Below are 19,273 nucleotides of genomic sequence, written 5' to 3'. Positions count from 1 at the left end.
TTAACTTCGTCTCCGCTGGATAAAGAGCTGGACTTGTTTTTAAGGGATGACCGATCGTGGAAATTTATGTATCGCGAACAGTGCCGGCGGCCCAACCCCGGCAAAACGAGGTTTTCGCAAGGGTAGATACAGGAAGACGACAGATGGAAGGAAGAATTATGCTCCCCGCAGGCTGATGAGGAAAATGTGATTGTGTAAACTTTTCGATGCTATGCAAATCGGACAAGCGAGACGATATACGACGGACTCACCGGATTTCGTCGGACCGATACGACGCCGTTATTTACACTTTTGAATTGGGATATCTTACGTCGCCGAGCAGTGGACTGGAATAATTGTATGCGAGACAGGGCATGTTTTTTGAATGAGATACCCTCAAACTTTATATAAACTTTAGAAACGTTCGCCGAGATCAATGTATTCAAATTGATTCATTGGGCATCTATTAATGGATGACCGACTCGAATCATCGTTGTAACATGCTGAAATAGCAAGATCTATTGTTTTTGGAATAAAAAAAAATATTATTATTTAAGCTAGCTATAATTAAAGTCATAATTTATACGATTATTAATATTAATATTATTGTTATTGAAGTTTTATCTTTGACATTGTGAATTGAATTGAATGCATTGATAAATATTTACTTAATATCCTTAAGATCGCAGCGTTTAGCGCTCTGCTCTATCTGGCTATCCCGCTAGCTACTTATAATATTACATACTTATTAGAATTTTGTTAACTTATCATATCAGCTTATATATTATGTTTATTTAATAATGTCATGCGATATCAGAATCGTAGGCTCTGTTTAGATAGGGTTAGTGGTGTTTTATTGAAATACAAATGAGTGGTGCAGAAGTCGGCGACCCGTACTCAGAGTGTGCCTCGAATAAAAGGGCCGCATTAGAATAATTTGCCTACCGAACGAGCTCAATTCTTCACATGGAAGGGCCCTAAATTTCACTATTTTACATACTTGGGATTATCATATCTGTGCGGGTGTCGGCCCCTAGGCGGAGCCCTACTTTTTGCTACCCGCACCCGACCTCTATCGGCCCGTCTCCAAAATATTTAGTTGTTACTTTTTGTTACAGCATACGTGAGTTGACTGTATATCAACTACGATTTTATATGTAATTCTAAAAATATTTTACGAGGGCTACACAAAATAATTTCTCATCAATTTTCTGATATAAAACAAATTCTAATACACATTCTTCCTAACTTGTTAGTCCAACACTACAGATAAGAGGCATCACATCACTTAACCCCCAAAGGCCGCACGCAGACGAAGCCGTACGAGGGACAGAGGTGGGTGAATTAGCCCAACTCTAAAACCTCAATTAAGTCTCGTCTAGCGTGCATTCAGATCGGCCACATCCAATTATCGCGGGCAACCTTTGTTTCGACTTCGGTGTCGACTGTCGGTGTAGACTGATACTATTAATACATTTTCGATATTGTAAATGTTTATAATATCTATTTGGATAGAAATTTCTCGATAATCTTAAGTAACAAAAGCTTGTTATAAAAATGTTATGGGAATTTAATTGTCATTGTGCAAAAAGACTCTTTGGTATTCACTTAATTTTACCATTTATTATGTTTCTCATTTAAAGTGTAGAATGATGCTTAATTTGACTACTTGAAGTTGAGGGTTAAAACACCTCGTCATGCTGCTCCTCTAGAGAAGCTTTACCCTTTGCTTAATGACTACGAATTCTGAACGTAAAGCCTAGTCGAAAATAAATTTCCTTAAATTAATATGATTTTAGTTATATATTTGAGTACACATTGCACTGACCAAAAATATTTTAGTTATCTTATCCAAATTATTAATTAATGTTAAGTGACATTAAGTAGCCATATCGTTATCAAGCAAAGGGCGGCGTTAAGTTCCGCCACTCAACACACAATGTCTTTAGAATTCGGTGGGAAGTGGAGAACGGAATATCTTAACACTAGGTTCCCTCTGTCTTCTTTGATGTGCGGGATACGAAAGCAGCATAAAGCATGTTTCACAGTAAGACTACTATTATTTGATACAAAACATAAAAGCTTATTCTATAGAAATACAATAGATGATAAACTGATGTTATTATAATATAAGCGTGGCCTTGGTTCACAAAGACGCGTTCACAGAGACGCGCGCCTGAGGCGATGACGGATGGCGGCGCGACAGTCATCGTCAAATTAACACCAGTTAAGTGCGTATATGTGTTAGTTCAAACGAGGTATATGATGACGGTAATTATGAAGATTTTCTTCAATTTTTATAAGATGTTTTTTTGTTGTAATTTAAAAATAATGATAGTTTCAATAATATTTGTAACATGTTAGCTTTTAGTCTTGGTCACTATCGCGCCGTCCTGTCATATCTTGCGGAAGAAACAAAAAATCTAGTGACAAATAATTTCGCTCGCTACGTATATTACTTATATGAAATATGACTATGTTAATCTATATATATAAAAGGACTTGTCCTCACTGACTGAGGTAAGACGCGCGCACAGCCGTAACCGCTGATGGTAGAAACGTTAAATTTGGACAAAAGTTTACTTTCGTAATCTGGACATCCACTAAGAAGGGATTTTGAAAAATTTTCACCCTAAAGGGGTGAAATAGGGGTTCAAAGTTTGTATGGAAAAAAAATTAAATCGGCACCGTTTTTTATAAAATTTGAAATTTAGATTTTTAAAAGTATTTAATTGAACACGTGTTTCATCGTTTTCTAGAATTCTCCCCCTAAGGGTGCAAATAAGGGGTTGAAAATTTGTATAGGTTTTTTTTAAATCGTCATCAATTTTTATAAAATTTGAAATTCAGACTCTTAAAAATATTTCATTGAACACATGTTTCATGGATTATTAGAATTCACCCCTAAATAAGCTAGCGAAGCTGCGCGCGTCCGCTAGTCTAAAATATTAACACTTATTAACTAAGTGTTAACTCAAAGGATAATTTAAGTCATAATTTATATAGATAAATAATATTTTTAGACCACTAAGTCCCATAAAAAATTTCACGTTTTATCCCGATACAAGGTAGTATAAGTAATTAATTTAATTTTATTTCTCACCCTGCCATTGGAATTTACTCCGTAATTGGAAAATTTATAGCAAGGTGTTCGCCCACCATGATGTTTCACTTCTAGAATGATTTATTATCTCCAGAAACAATTTTAATTGCTTCCAGTGACACGGTGTAAACAACTATTCGATTAAGTTAATTCCATTCTATCAAGGCCATGCAATTAATTTAAGAGCTTCTGTATAATGATTAAAATTTAGAGCCATTAGCGCTTTGGAATCGGTTGAATTATGGAGCAATAACAAATGATGGCGAGATGAGATGGAGTTATAAACGTTTGTATATATTTTTGTTGATAAAATTGCAATATAAATTGAATGAAGTTATAATTGTATATCAAAGTAAAATTTTTAAATTTGTATTAATGGTGATTTCATATGAAATTGAATATATACGGTACATATTTATGTACATTTTCTTCCATTTATTTGTGTGTATTTTCTTAATATGCAACCAATTCTTGAATACATTCATTTAATCCGTATACATGTCACATATTTAATAAGAGACGACTTGACATGACATGACATGACTTCCTATAAAGCTGACGCTCTTATGTGGTCATAAATTTCTCTGATTAGAATTTGAACACACAGTAGATTTTACTGTTGTTTTTAAACGAACATAAATGACATAAATAAAACGGACATTTGTAATGAAATTAGTAATTTTGAAGTGAACCCGACCTTTAATAACAACCATATTGAAGTAATCCTTGAAAAAAATGTCTCTGGAAAATCCAGACACCACCTCAGAACATGTCTAGTAATTAGTACACTGTAAGCACATAAATAAAACCACTTAACATGCTATTAAAGCACAAAAACAAGAGCTTTGAGCATGGGAGCATTAGTAATTATAATTAGAGAGACCTCGGGCGATAAGATGTGCGTTGAGCATGAAATAAGGACTCCACGTATGGCACAGTCCATACGTGGAGTCACTCATCCATTGGACTATGAGATTTCTCGGCCAGAGGTTTTGATAATTTGTTAGCCTTGTCTTATTAAATATTTAGGAACGAGCTTAATGAAATTTTTGTTGCCAACCTGCCTTCACTCGCAATTGAATAAATTAAGTAAATAAATTTGGATATTTATTTTATTTTTTAACATTATTCTATTCATCTCAATGACATTTTCAATCTTATTTATTTTATCTAACTTCAGAATAGAATTCCAACAATAGATCTTAGACGTAGTAATAGTACAAAACGGTCTCTGACTAACTCATATCCGGAGACAGCATCAGCAAAGCTCGTAGAGTAGTTATTGAATTTACGCTACGTCATTCATTTCATGAGTTGAAAATACATGTTGAAATAGAAACAAAGATTCTATAGTTGCTTAGAATATACATATATAATTTGATTTGTTGCCAATAGGATCGTGCATCTTGTGATGTAAAATTTTTTTTATTGTCTAACAATAAAAAATCTCCTTGGGGAGAATCCCCATTAAAATTAAAGAAATATCATAAAATATAAAGAAGACAATGTTTTATAAATTAGTAAATTAACAATATTTTAAAGTCAACATCCAATGTCATATGAGAAAGCTGTTCAAATATCGTATTGAGCTCCTGTCTCATTACACGGCTTTTGTACTCAATGGAATTAATTTCCGAGCTCGCCGCAGACAAGATCCCCGTGTTTGTCGATCTATCTTTCAATGCTTGCAATATTGAACTATTGGTAGGCGATTGACATGATAGGTTACTTGTTGGGTGTGACAATTTTAAGTATTTACAGAAATATATATTTTCAAAATTTTAATTTTATTTTTATGGTAACTTAAATATAGACATGCTTATATTTATTACAAATATGAATTTGTAAGATGTGTGCCATTATTTGTATTACTTTAAGTGTAGGTCTATAGTATATAGGACAGCTTAGAGAGCAACTACGAAAGAATCGTTTTAATGAAATATAAAAGTAATGAATCAAAAAATTATGACTTTCCAGTAGTTTGTGATCACGGGTAGCCCAGTGACGGATAGATCTGGTTAAAGAGTTTAATTTTAAAATATTATTTTATGTTTTTATGCTGGATTTGTTGCAATTTTTAAATTATTAAAATTATATATTAAAACTACCTAAGCTGATACATGCAGACGCTTCTTCAGGCGTCTAAAATTCCAAAACAAGAAAAACACTTTCATAAAAAAAATTCAAATGTCACAGTATACGATCGGAAAAAGGTTCAATAGGACGGAAAAAACTAGCTGTCTTGTCGCACCGTATTAGATTCTGATTTATACGCCTTCGGGAGTAAGGGTGGACGCGGCCAGCTACCACCACTGTTACTTGACCCATCTTTCTCCATTCTGTGTACCAGGATCCATCCAATACAAGAAACTATAAATATTTATTTATGTGCCAAATAAGAATAGACACTATGCATAGTATTAGGAAGCGAAGATTGCTCTATTCGGCCGATTGAATGCACCTCCCCATACTAACTTCCCAGCCATTTAACGCGAATCCAAACAACAAAAGGATCTGCCGTGCGAAATAACAAAACTAGCAATCCTCCTATTTCCGCTGTTAGAATGGATTCCAACAAACAATTTTCTATATTGTAGTCCTTTTTTCTTGTTTCTTGTAAGGTAGAGTGAGTCTTATTTATTTCCAATTTAGTTTTTTCTTTGTTTTTAATATTTGTTGTAAAGATTCTATTAAAAAAAAGAAAGAAAATGAGAGAAGGGTCGTATATTTATAATTTTCTTACATTAGAAATAGACGCATAAATTGAAATTTATGTAGTCAGAATATAAGTTTTCGAATTGCCGTATAGGTATACTCCTAATTGAAATGATCAGTGAACAAAAAGGTAGAATATAAAAAAATATTACACGAATATTTATTTGTGTAAATAAACAAAATTACCTAACATTCAATATTTAAAAAAAAAAATATATATGTAATTTTTGTTACTATATGTATATCGTTTCTTTTATTACCCCTAGGCTGTCTATTTGCAGTATTCTTAATAATTACTTCATCCGGTTTGTTTGCGTGGGGACGGCGAGGGGCAATATGAAAAGTGAATGGGGATTCGATAAATAATAATGCTAAATGCCCATCGGGTGACCGAGCACCGTTTCCTGATACTATATTTGTTAGATTTCGTTTTTAAAATCATCAATTTTAAATATGGCTGGAGAACTGTTGTAAAACACATATTCCTATTATTTTACGGTAAAAATATTCTTTTAACATATAACGACGTCGTAATGGCGCTACGGCATAGTATGTGATTGTAAATGCGACAATTGTAGGTTCAAATACCACACGGGGGGGAAAATTATTTAATTTCTTCAATTTTCAATATAAGCAAAATATTGAAGTCTATCAATTCTAGTCTATTAATAACCCTTTCTTAGCAATCGGGAAAAAAGATAGTAAATATTTATCTAATAGAGTCAAACTAATTCAAACAATATCCTCCACTGAAAATCGTCTGGTCAATTTGATGGAATTCAACGCTAATTATTTAGGATTTATTTTGTTAGGACAAAGGGAGGACGGCGTTTGAATGGTTGGATCAACTGATTTCCACTTGATTCGTCCCTACCGTTTTAGCTTTTAATAACGAATGTTTGGAATGTTAAATATTGATTTTGTTATAAACCCTATATATTATTGTGTAAAAAATATATTTTATTATAATTTTTACTGTTATTTATTATATGGATATGTATAAGTTACGTAGTGTAACTATGTATATGTGTAAAGTATCTTAATTTCGGTCCCTATATCTCTTAGAAATTTAATTGATATAATAATTCGCGAATTTCATTGGAATTTATAAACATCTTCCTCAACAGAAAACAATTTCAAATTAATATAAAAATATATCTGATTGAAATTAATGTCATATTTTTACCTTTGTATAAAATGAAAAACAATCTATTTCTACATTTCAACTAAAAAAGTATAATATTAATATCTTCTGCTAAAGCTAATCTAACCCAAAAAAACAATTTAAAATCAATGAGGATCCACGACCCTGGCGTGCATGGAGATGAGTCGTAAAGAATAGGCAACTTTTCCCACGGAAGGCATAAATTGGGTTCGGAAGCAGATCACGTAACGGTTAAGAGTTCACAAAACTGTGCCATAAATCGGACGCGCAGAGGTGCGCCGGAGACAAACGGCCCGCCGATGGACGCGAACAGCGCTTCTGTTGACTAATGCTTGGAGATCATTTTATTTATTTCTTTCTTTTCTTTTATGACTTTGTTATCTTAGTTATTTTTCTTATATGTAACCGCAAGTAAAAATTATTGGCTCTATCCTCTAAGGGACAGTAAGCCTAAATATTTGATATTAATTTGATACCTCCACGCAATCACGAGATAAATGGTCTTGACAGACAGAGAGACGGGCAACAAAGTGATCCTATATGGGTTCCGTTTTTTACCTTTCGAGGTACGGAACCCTGAAACCGAATACTATACTTCTTCTATATTTCATTTATATTTGTTTAATTTAATCGTTCTCGTCTTAGCTGTTACGATTTGAAATTTTCAATTGATCTCTTTTTATTAATAGACATTTCTTAGAATATAATTTTGGTAAAAATCCTACAAAAAGAAATAGAAAAAAGGTGAAATTGACATAAATGATTAAGTATAACTTATTTGTACTAAAAATATACACAAATAATGTAATTTGCATCTCCACAGCTCCTATATTCCAGTAGATTCAGAACTGTTTAAAAGATAGCACGCGCACCGGCCCCGGGCACTCGAGCGCGTAACGACCGAGTAATTCACGCCGATACAATATATTATCTATTTGAATTCACCAAATTATTACCTTATTCGGAGTAGACTAAGGTTCTAGGGAGCTAGATGATTTGCATATGCTTCAACATCTGTTCCTGGATTGAATCGCAAAGGACTGTTATTACGTATCAAAATAAAGTCTTACTTTAGGTATAATATAATATTACGAATTATATAAAGAAATCCTAATATCCTATCCTGCTAATATTATAGAATTTGTAAGGATGGATGTTTGTTCCAAATTCACATACATTTTTTAGTAATATAGCTTATATAATAGAGTAAGCTATACATAACAATAATATTTTATTTGGCTTTAATATACTAATAAATACAAGCGGGCGATAATGATATAGATACGGTAGTCAATAAAACGTAAGGTATAAAAGGCAGCAGAGCACGAAGTAACGAGCGTATAATTCTAGCAGGTGGCGCGACGCTGCGGTTTGTCTCGACGGAAGCATAAATGTCACTTAATTCATGTAAATAGCTACTTCACAACTGACTTCGACCTCCATAAATATTGAAAAGATAGCTTGGATAAAATAACCATTAAATATGCTCAAATCTTTAAATTACTTGTAAAATATGGCTTAGTTAATAACATTCTATTGTGTCGGAATTGGGTATATATAGTATTTAACTATACACAATGATGATGGGTCCCAATAGCCTTCGAATAAATATTTATAATATATTATACATACTTGTATATATGTTTAGGATAGGATAGAAATAGATAAAAAATTGCGACAATTAGAAATAGGTTTCAAAATAATTAGAAAATTAAGGTGACTATCGCTATTTATTTTACGCGTTGTACTATTTCCATATATTTTAAATTAAGATGCATTTTAATAATTATTATCTACTAACAATGATAGAAAGCAATTAAGTAAAACCTTAGCGTTTGCAAAATAGAAATTACATCTCCAAATCACATACGTATATCCAAGTAAATATCCAATCGTATTCAGAACCGCAATTAGTAAGCCATTGTACATTTCTATCGCCAATAAATCCTAGATATAATAACCCTAACGTAACTCTATTGAGATCCCTTCGTCAGCTATATCTTGGAGGCACATCTCTTAGTAAATCGTGTTTGAAGCGTCTAATACAACTCCTTGTTTCAGCTTGGCTATATTTAGAAGGTCGAAGGCAATCTAAGAGGTATTCAGGCTTCGACGTCCGACGACAAGTCGATGCCCCACGTAGGTTTTAGTTCCCGAGGGTGTATGGTATTTTGGAGCTATGTGTGTAGACTTTGGATGCGGTAATTTGGTTTCATAATTTATAATGATCTGGGAAAGTGGCGTTATCATAATGTATTGTGGGTAGGTTTATGTTCACATATGTAAATAATTAGATTTTATAAAAAATATATCTTTATAGCATTGACATCCTTTTAATAACGTAAAGTAAGTAATGTACTGATAGAAAACCCAAATAATTAATATATAAAATTGTCTGTTGTAATAATGCGTAATATTACAAGGTTTGCTTGCCAACTTTATATACCACATCCATTGCATAATCTGACGCATCTTACACAAGGACTACCCTCTCTCATTATTTACGAAGGGCCGATGGGCTGAAGTGTGTGACAAGCGGCACGTACGGCCGCTAACGAGACGCTTTGTGACCATCTCGAGTGTGGTCATCTCTTGATTTTTTTTAATGGGCAAATTATTACGGCCAAAACCCTACGATCCTATTGTAAACCCTTTAAAAGTTATAAAATGAGATAAACTTGTTTAAAGTGCTGTTTTTGTCCTTTTAGGTCCCCTTCGTATGTCAAGCATCATTTGGCTTATATACTATGGAAAAAAAATAATTAACCGATTTATATATAAAATCAGTTATAAAATCAGGATACAGCATAAATGCGTTAGCCTGCGATATGCTCTGACATTAGTTCAACTGTTATAACCAACCTGATATCGTAGCGTTATTATAGCAAACAAATTCAGTCGAGCCTCCGCCACCTCAGACTAATGTAATTCCGGAGTGCGCGCACAAGAATAGATATTTAGAGTGGATTGTTTTCGACAGACCGTAATGAAACTCTGATGCCGGGGCCCAAATCAGTTTCGGAGGTGAGCGCGCCGCAGGGGAGGCGAACTACATTGTAATAAGACGAGGAATAACCTAAAATAAACCGAACGCAGCGAGTACAAAGATGGACATGGTGGGGCCTGGCCCCTTACTGCTTAATTTGCCTACCGTAATTACTGTCCTCTCGGGTTGGGGAAGGACCCGGGGGCTCGACCCGGCCATCTTCCAGGTTATATTGCGCTCGTGCGGGCGCCGTGTGTGTGTTTAGCAAATACTACTCCCTAGTCGTTAAGTATGAATACGGGTGTGGACAAAATGTATTAGCTTAGGCTGAGATTCGGACCGTGTTTGTAGAGTGATGATAGATTTATAGTAATTGTGTTATTAACGTTATAGGATAAGGGTTTTACGGACTTAAGTAATGAAAGCTCTCACCTAATGCTTGAATTTATAGTAAACCTACATGTGGTGCACGGCTATTTATTAATATTCCAAGTTATTTGTATAGCATTGTATCTATATGTAACATTTTATTATGTAACATATTACATATAGTAAATATATATCGCTTCAATTTTGTTATTATGTCGGCTAGTTGCTTAAAAGTCGTTAAAACGTATATTCATTTACCGTACTGTAATTTCTAATTACTATGCTGTGCAGAATACAAAATATTAATTAATAAATAAATTTTGAAACACAGTCGAAAATACTGTTTTTTATCCCCATGGAAAAGGTAGGTACATTAACAATTATTGCATGACTTATAATTAGGATCCTAATTTTCAAATAAGGTTATGTGGAAATTATTTCCGTAAAATTTTTGATACTTCGTCGCCCCATACTCAATATTGATCATTTTGTATGATTAAAAATACGCACTGCCGTCAATATGTGAGAAGAGAATAAGTTCATTTTCTAAAACATAATTAACACTTTTACGGCGGTGGTTACTGGGGATCATCCCGTAATAACCTTGTTAACCCTGGCGCACCGACTCAGCCGGCTAGCCTTTTAACGGCTCTGTACATGGGCATTAATCCGAAAGCCATCAGCCTTTGTCCTTTTCCCACTCTGCTGTTAGGGGCTTTGTCTCTCACACCTCTGTGGGTCCAGTCCGGGGACCCACGCCTTTTAGTGTGAGGTTTTCGCTCGCCTTAACGAAGGGAAGCAGAGCAGAGGTCGTCATTAGGGCAAGCGCGGTGTAAACAAGATCCGAACGTCCGCTAATGGCCAATTCGTGCGTCTTTCTCGAGTTGACCCAAGGTCTCGTCCGGGACGTCGACGTAAATGGTATTTTAATTGTACTTTGCTGGAATAGATTATTTTTATTAAGTTTATGCTGACTTTATTGTATTAATTTTATTAATATAACCCTATAATATATAATTTTTACATATAATAGGAATGTTATAATCAATCTTTGTCGTGAGTCGACGTCAGCCGCAGCGCGTCACCGCAGCATGTCGTGAGACACGTGTTCGTTGGCAAGTGTTCCCGCTCTTGTTCGGATGTGAAATTTAATTTCCGCTATGCGGGGGAGTGCGGGGGGAGCGGGGTGGTGGGGGCGCCCGTGAAGAAATATGCCCCGCTCTAAACTTTGTCAATTTGTTTGTGGAGCGAAATTAACTCGATCCAATCTGCGGGCGCCGCGACCCACGTCCGTGTCCCGTGTAGCCAGGGCCAGGGCTCAGAACCCATCATATTTCCGTTGTAATGGAAATGAGAGCAGTACAGGAAAAGGTAAATGGTAAAAACCTGTAATATTGTGCTCATGAAGAATTTTCTGGTCTAATACCTACTAAATGATATACTTATTATAATAACAAGAAATATTTTTTTTTATCAATTTCGCTGTATCTCGCACACAATAGGGTAGGCAGAGGGGGTACCCTAGAAAGTATCTTAACACTAGGTGTACCTATTTATTTAAAAAAAATGAAAATCAATCTACATATAGAAGGGGGTTTCCACTTTTTAATTTATCTGAGAAGTCAACATTTAAATTATACATATAATCAGTAGATACCAAAATTTTCAGATCTAATCAACGCACCTCAGTTAACCTGAATTTACGACGTTAAAATTTTTCCTCTTTAAATTACAGAGCCAACCAACCAACCATCTGCGTAAAAGTAAAAATTCGCGTTTTCAACTTCGTTATCCGTATCACAGGACGACTCTCCGGAGAGTGCGTTATTAAAATATATTGTGCACACACCTTCACACCAGCATCCTATGCCCGAGAAAGAGCGAATAAATTAGTTATGCCCAATATTTTCACCCTAAATATTATTCGAACGCGAATATATGAGAAATACGGAAATTGGGGGGGCGTATTATCAGATGAGGCGATATCTTACAATCGCCCTTCGTTGTGAACGTTTTGCATTCTTATAATAAGGTGCAGAAAATTTCCGCGTCACATTTACATACTATACTGACGCTTCGTTCACAGGTGACGCCGCTACTAATTATATTCGTGAAGTTTGAGTACGAAGTTTAATGTAAATAGTAAGCCTGCTGTCCTGTACGAGATAAATATATTTTTGAAGTGTAAGCTAATATAATGTGTTGGTTGTTAAAATTATGAAAGGGATAGACCAGGATAGGCAGAGAGAACTTTAGTATATAGTGTTAAAGCACTCCGTTATCATTAAGACCCTTCTCTTCCCCACTTTCTGCCGAATTATTATAAGTGGTGGTGTGGCTCCAGAATTTGGTGAGAATTGGGAACCGGAGTGTCTTAGCACTAGGCACCATCTGCCTACCTTGCTATGTGCGGGATACAACGTAAAGCTGAAAAAAGAAAAAGAAAAAAAATATATATTTTAATATAAAATTCCTAGAATACCCTGTCTCATTACACTAATTAGAATACCAAATACTGGAGGTATATAGCTAAACACAAATTTATAAATTCGACATATCAAATCGCGCGTTTCAAAGGATATCCTAATAAGTCTCCACGTAAATTTATTAGAAGTAAATATTGGCTGACAAATTAATAAATGGAACTGGCTTCTTTTGAGGCGCGCAAACGTCGTCGCATCTTTAATTACGTCTTATACAAATAGCGGGCGTGTTTAATCAGCAACGTATCTTTGTACGGAATGAGACTGAAGAAGTCGTCAAGAACTATGGGCCCAGTTTGTTTTAGGGGAAAAATACTGGGTTTTCGAACGCTATGTGATGAGAAGGTTTGTCAATTTGTTTAAAGATGTGCTGCTATTTGAAATTGGAGAGGTGTGTTTTGCGTCTGTCTAGTTTAACTTGGTCTATGTACATAACTCCCTTTTATGTAATGATGCTAAATGCTTATGTAGTTACTGGTTGACTAATCATTTTTTTCATCATCATCATCATCGACAGCCATCGATTGTCCACTGTTGGACATAGGCCTTTCCCTTTCGCCACCACTCTCGATCTTCAGCCCTTCGAACCCATTCGCTTCCCGCCAACCTCTTCAAGTCCTCGGTCCATCTAGCAGGGGGTCATATCATTTTTTTATACTTAAAATAGTTTTTTTCATACTTCACATTTATTACAACATGGTAGACAAGGGGAACCTAATGGCGAAACTGAATGCCGCGCTTTGCCTCTATACTAAAGGAAATATAAAATGAGGATAGAACTCACAACCCTCGCATTACCTTCAAACCCTTATGTCCCTGCTCCACGATAGCCTTATTAAAATATATCCATATAAAAGCCTAACAATTTAAGTTTTCCATAGTATTTTCCACGCGAGAGCGGATCGCTTATCCGTAATCCGTATTAAGCTGAACCGCTCGCGGCCGGCACACACTCGACGTCACTTACTCGAGAGTCGCGAAGTTGCCGCGACAAAGGCCCGAGGAAACCATTACGGCTCTCGAGGAGGCGCTTCATTAGGGAAAGAGTGTGAGTGACTCGATTCAGCTGTCTTGATTGTTGAGATTTTAACTTTGTGTATGTATGTATGTCGATGGGAGCTGTAAATTAATTTGGTCTTACTAATTTTATGAGGTTTGTTTTGTATTGTAATCTGTTGTGATGATTGGATGAGTGTTGCTTTGTTCAGTTGTTTTCTAATTTATTTATTTTTAAAAGTGTTTTATTTAAAAAAAAGTCTAAACATTAAAATTTATAGTAATAATAATAATAAAGTGTGGAAACTTTGGGTATTCACCGGTTAAGTTATATTCTTTTACAGAAAGCTGCAATCTTAAATACATGCCGTATAGTTAGGAAGTTTTTATCATCAAATAATTAACTTATTGTCAGAATTCCTAACTAGTAAGTTATTACTAGAGATTTTCAGCGATAATTGTTAAATTATCGCTGAAAATCTCCACCCAAATATTGCTTGGTTATATGCTCGCAATTTTTGGTTAACGTACCCCAATGATTTGGGAGAACAAAAATGGTAAAACTAAAATAATAATAATATTAAAACAATTTTCCGTAACCCTAAGAAAAAAGCTAGCAGCAACGTACGCTAGTAAATTTATAACTTTTGGGAAGCAACTTTCGAAAAAAATATAAAAATAAGAGAAACGGTCCAGTCTTCGTACCTATATGTTTTGTGTCAATACATATTATTAACCGTTCCAAGTTATACAGGTTTCTAGATTTCCTCTGCTAATTGCATATTTATTGATTTTCTGACAAAGATCGTTAACGTTAAGAAGTTATAAAAAAACAATTTATTTTTAATGTTCTTTTACTATTATTGGTTTGTAAATTTGCAAACTGTAGTAGCCTATTGTAATAAATATCATAAATAGTTTTTAAATACAAATTGACAACACAAGAATATGATAGATATATCACTACTAAAGATTCTTTAAAACTTCCTTCGAGTGAGATTTGAACTCTTCATCAGACATTTTTTAACTGCAAGACTTTAATGGCAACTTTGCCATATTAAGAGATAAAATGCAATATTCTATACTAGAATGCAACTAGAAGCAGCAACGAGCACGCGGGCCATCTCAAGTGTAATTATAAAGCATTCTCCAGACGGATGTGTGAAGCGACATTAATTGCGCGTTTGCCAATGAGCGGCCGCAGAGCGTCTTATTAGACACGTCGCGGCGCGTGTCTGACGTGCACCAGTTACTAGATAAAACTTATTACGGAAATTATTATTAGTATTTTATTGTAAGTCAGCTTCACGCTGTATCCCGCACACAGCAAAGTAGGCAAAGGGAACTTAGTGTTAAGACACTCTGTTCCCTACTTTCTGCCGAATTTTTGGAGGCATTGCGTGTTGAAGGGCAGAACTCAACGCCGCGCTTTGCCTCGACACCAGAGCGAAGAAATGAAAATATAAACTAAGTAAGTTATTAGGTGGTTAATTCAATTTGTCTATCTTACTATACATTATGTATGTATCGTCAGTATATAAATATTGTAATGTCTACTAGCAGCGATAACGCGGCTTCGCTCGTTAAAACCTTTTATTATATTAGAGCCAAAAAAAATTTTTAAATAAACATAAATTGTGGCTACATTACTGTAAAGTTTCACCTATATGCGTCCAGTTGTTTTTACGTGGAAGTGGAACAAAAAGGAATTCTCATAAACTACATTTATAATAGCAGGATTGATATTGCTATACTGAAACTAATGCCCATACTTTAATAGTAATTGTACTTGTCCAAATACTGCAATTAGATAATAATTAACTATATCATTTATTACGTATATAAATCTAATTTATTTTTAAATATAATTAATTGACCCCCAACCTGACCCCAACAAGCAAGGAGATGTGAAAATGATGTCATTATGATAGATTATCCATTGAACGACGTAAGGTCTGATTGGCTTTGTTAGCAATGCCCATCTTCGGCGACTGAGAGCGCACTCGATCGTATGGGCGCCTAATTTGACAGATCGATGGTCAGTCGACGCTCGGATGGTGTGAAATGACCTTAATGACTTATTGTTTTGAGGGGTCCTAAGTGTTATGTAGTGGCACAGTCAAGAGGAAAGTCGGGTGATACTTTAAAATCAGGAACGTTAATTCCTATAATAGAATTTCAGAATCGTGTAAATATTGTTAGTTGCTTAATTATTTGTCTCATTCAGGCTACTATAATAAGTAGTAAACTTTATAACTAACTAATAATAAGCTAATAACTTTGTATGCATATATTTGTATATATATATAAATTAAATAAAAAAATACTAAACAAATTTCTCAATCAAAATTATCAAATACACCTAAAGCAGAATAGCCCACAAAAACTAAAAGGCTATAGCAGAAGTCATCGCTACATACAGCCCGTATAGCCCATATCGTCTAACGTAACGAGTATGCAAATTAAACGTATTTCATCTTGGCGTTTTCACGTGAACATGTCAGTGTCATCCCGCACGCCTGTTTATTAACTTTTTGCTAATTAGACAGATGCCGAGCACGTCTGCAAGTGCTCGTGTGTTGGCATTTTTAATTATGCGTGATAATTTTGGCTGACTGTGGCTTGCCGTTGTGGGCTGTGAGCAATTTTATGGTAAAGATGGAGCTTTATTATCTTTTCTTTTTTATATCAGCTTCTGCTTATAGCAGGGTAGGTAGCGGGAGCCTAGTGTTAAAACACTCCCCACTTTCCGACGAATTCTAGAGGCATTGCGTATTAAGTGACTCCACTTAACGTTAACTATGTCCTTTTTTTATTTATTTATAAGAAAAATCCGTTTGAAACGGGAAATAGGTTCGATTCTCATTTGAGCTTATGAAATATTCAATATTTTCATTTCATAGCTTAACCGCCACTTAACACGCAATACCTTCATAATTCGATGGAAAGTAGGGAACGGAAGTGTCTCAATGAGAACGTTGTGTTTAAATACTAGGTTCCAACGTTCCTTCTATATACAGACTGAAAAAAAAAAAGATTTATGTGTGGGTATTACAGTAAAAACAAAGTAGTGTCTAATTTATATTTATGCGTTTCTGTTGTCTTTGGCAGGTTAACAACGAGTTTAAAGGGGGTGATTTATACAATTAAAAAACTTTGTAATTATATTATGGACGAAGGATCGATCCACAGAATAAGATATTTACTAATTGAAAATTTTTATATTCTATCACAGAACAAATTAATCATATTATTTGTCTGTACACCATGTTATCTCGGTACGTCGTGGTCGTCGTGGTTTTAGAATAACTTAGTTTTTTAACCGACTTCTGTAAGAAAAGGAGGTTATCAATTCGACTGTATTTTTTTTTTTATTTTTTTTTTTATTTTTTTTTTAACCGACTTCTGTAAGAAAAGGAGGTTATCAATTCGACTGTATTTTTTTTTAATGTTTGTTACCTCATAACTTTTGACTGGGTGAACCGATTTTGAAAATTTTTTTTTTATTTGAAAGGTGAAGCTTCCCGAATGGTCCCATTTTTTTTTGGTCTATGTCTGACAATGGTATCCATGAGAAAATCACATAAGTCTTAAATTTGCATTAGGTATGTGCGCGACAAATAGACGAATAACTTAATGTCGCGCAAATTGATTTTGATGATTCTTTTTTTATTTGAAAGGATACACTTCAAGGATAATTTGGTGAAAGTTTGGCTAGGTTCCGATTATGGAATCCGGTGAAAATTGAGAAAGTTTTTTTTTTTTGGTAAAAAATTGATTATACCGTAATAGTTACAAGCAAAAACTTTTTAACTCGATGTCAGAAGTGAGATTCCTGATCGTTACTTTTCTTTTCAACCAACCTCAAAAAAGAGAATGTTCTCATTTTCAACCAACTTCAAAAAAGGGAGATTCCCAATTCGCCCGAATACTTTTTATGTATGTTCTTGTCAATATACCAAAATGTTACTTTGCGCAAAAATAATACCTAATTAAATGAAGTTTTACATGGGACAACCACAACCACTCGTTGACAACCACTACCACCACCATCACCACTCGTTCAAGAAGCATCATTTTAAGATCTACCCATCACTTAAAATCGTAAAATAAATTAATTTTTAACAAAAACAAAAACCGACTTCTAACAATGAACTAAAAAGTGAAAAATAATTTTACAAAGATTTTATAATTTTGAAGTCGGTGCCAAGTAAAACAAACGGGCTTAGTAATTAGATATTGTAGTAAGGGTGTTGTAGCAGTAGTTTGACACCGACTTCAAAATTATAAAATCTTTGTAAAATTATTTTCACTTTTTAGTTCGTTGTTAGAAGTCAGTTTTTGTTTTTGTTAAAAATTAATTTATTTAAACTATACATTTTATATATTTCATTATATTACTTGAAGCTTGATCCATTAAGCTATCAAAGTAAGTTCAAGAGGAAAAAAAGAAGGCCATACAAAGTGTTTACTTTAAAATACTCAACAACTAGCAACCAAGCAATTTTCTCAACATATTGCTTCTCGCAACAAGCATGCACATATATGGACCGTTTATTTTGAGAGTGGTGTAAGTCCATTTTTTTTGTTTCGAGAAAATTAAAGGTTAGTATGTCGATGATTATGCAATTTCATTTACCGACCGATTTTAAGTTGTTCAAAATATGGGGTTTTTTTGAGAAATTAAACACGGACTAGTTATATATAAAAAAATTACATTAAATTAAGCATGAATTACGTGATAGCTCATTTTTCTCAAAAATGGACTTACACCACTTTCAAAATAAACGGTCCATATATATACATATATATACATGTGCGAATGTGAAAAATGTCACAAATCAAATTAAGCCGAATCAAAACAAAAGGAAGGGTAGCCCACGTATTGTAATCACTTCGTACTGTCAAACACACTCAGGTACGCGAGCTAACAGCGTATTTAAGTTAAAATTTTCACTCCCCAGTAGCTTTTTACTAATTCGCCAAGTGAAAAGGGTTCGTCGAAGTAATACAGTTTACTGCTTATTCAGTATTTATACGATCGGGGGGGCTGCCAGTCCGCTGCAAGGAATATTAGTAAGTACCAATTAACGTTTGCTGATAATATTAAACATGCGCTACGTATTGAATGCAACGTGGTTGTTGTTTGGAATGGAAAGTTTATTGGAATATTATTGTTGATTTTAAAGTATTGCCTTTATAGGAACTTATGTTTACTTATATAATTAATCACTCAACAGGGTAGGTAACGGAGACATACTGATAAGACACTCCGTTCCCTATTGCCCACCGAATTCTGGAGAATAAATAGCAAATTTGGTCTTTTATTCACTAATTTTATTCATTAAACTTTTAACTTTTATTCATAAGTAGAGCCTAAAAGGCTGGTTGTATTATATTTCCTTATTTACTATATTTTTTTAATATATTTTCTAGAATACTATTAAGTAAATAAGGTATTAGAATCCATCAAAGTT

The sequence above is a fragment of the Heliconius melpomene genome, chromosome 20, assembly GCF_056956725.1.
Source record: "Heliconius melpomene rosina isolate 202511_hmr_F chromosome 20, ASM5695672v1, whole genome shotgun sequence".
Lineage (NCBI taxonomy): Eukaryota > Metazoa > Arthropoda > Insecta > Lepidoptera > Nymphalidae > Heliconius > Heliconius melpomene.
Note: the sequence above shows the minus strand (reverse complement) of the source record.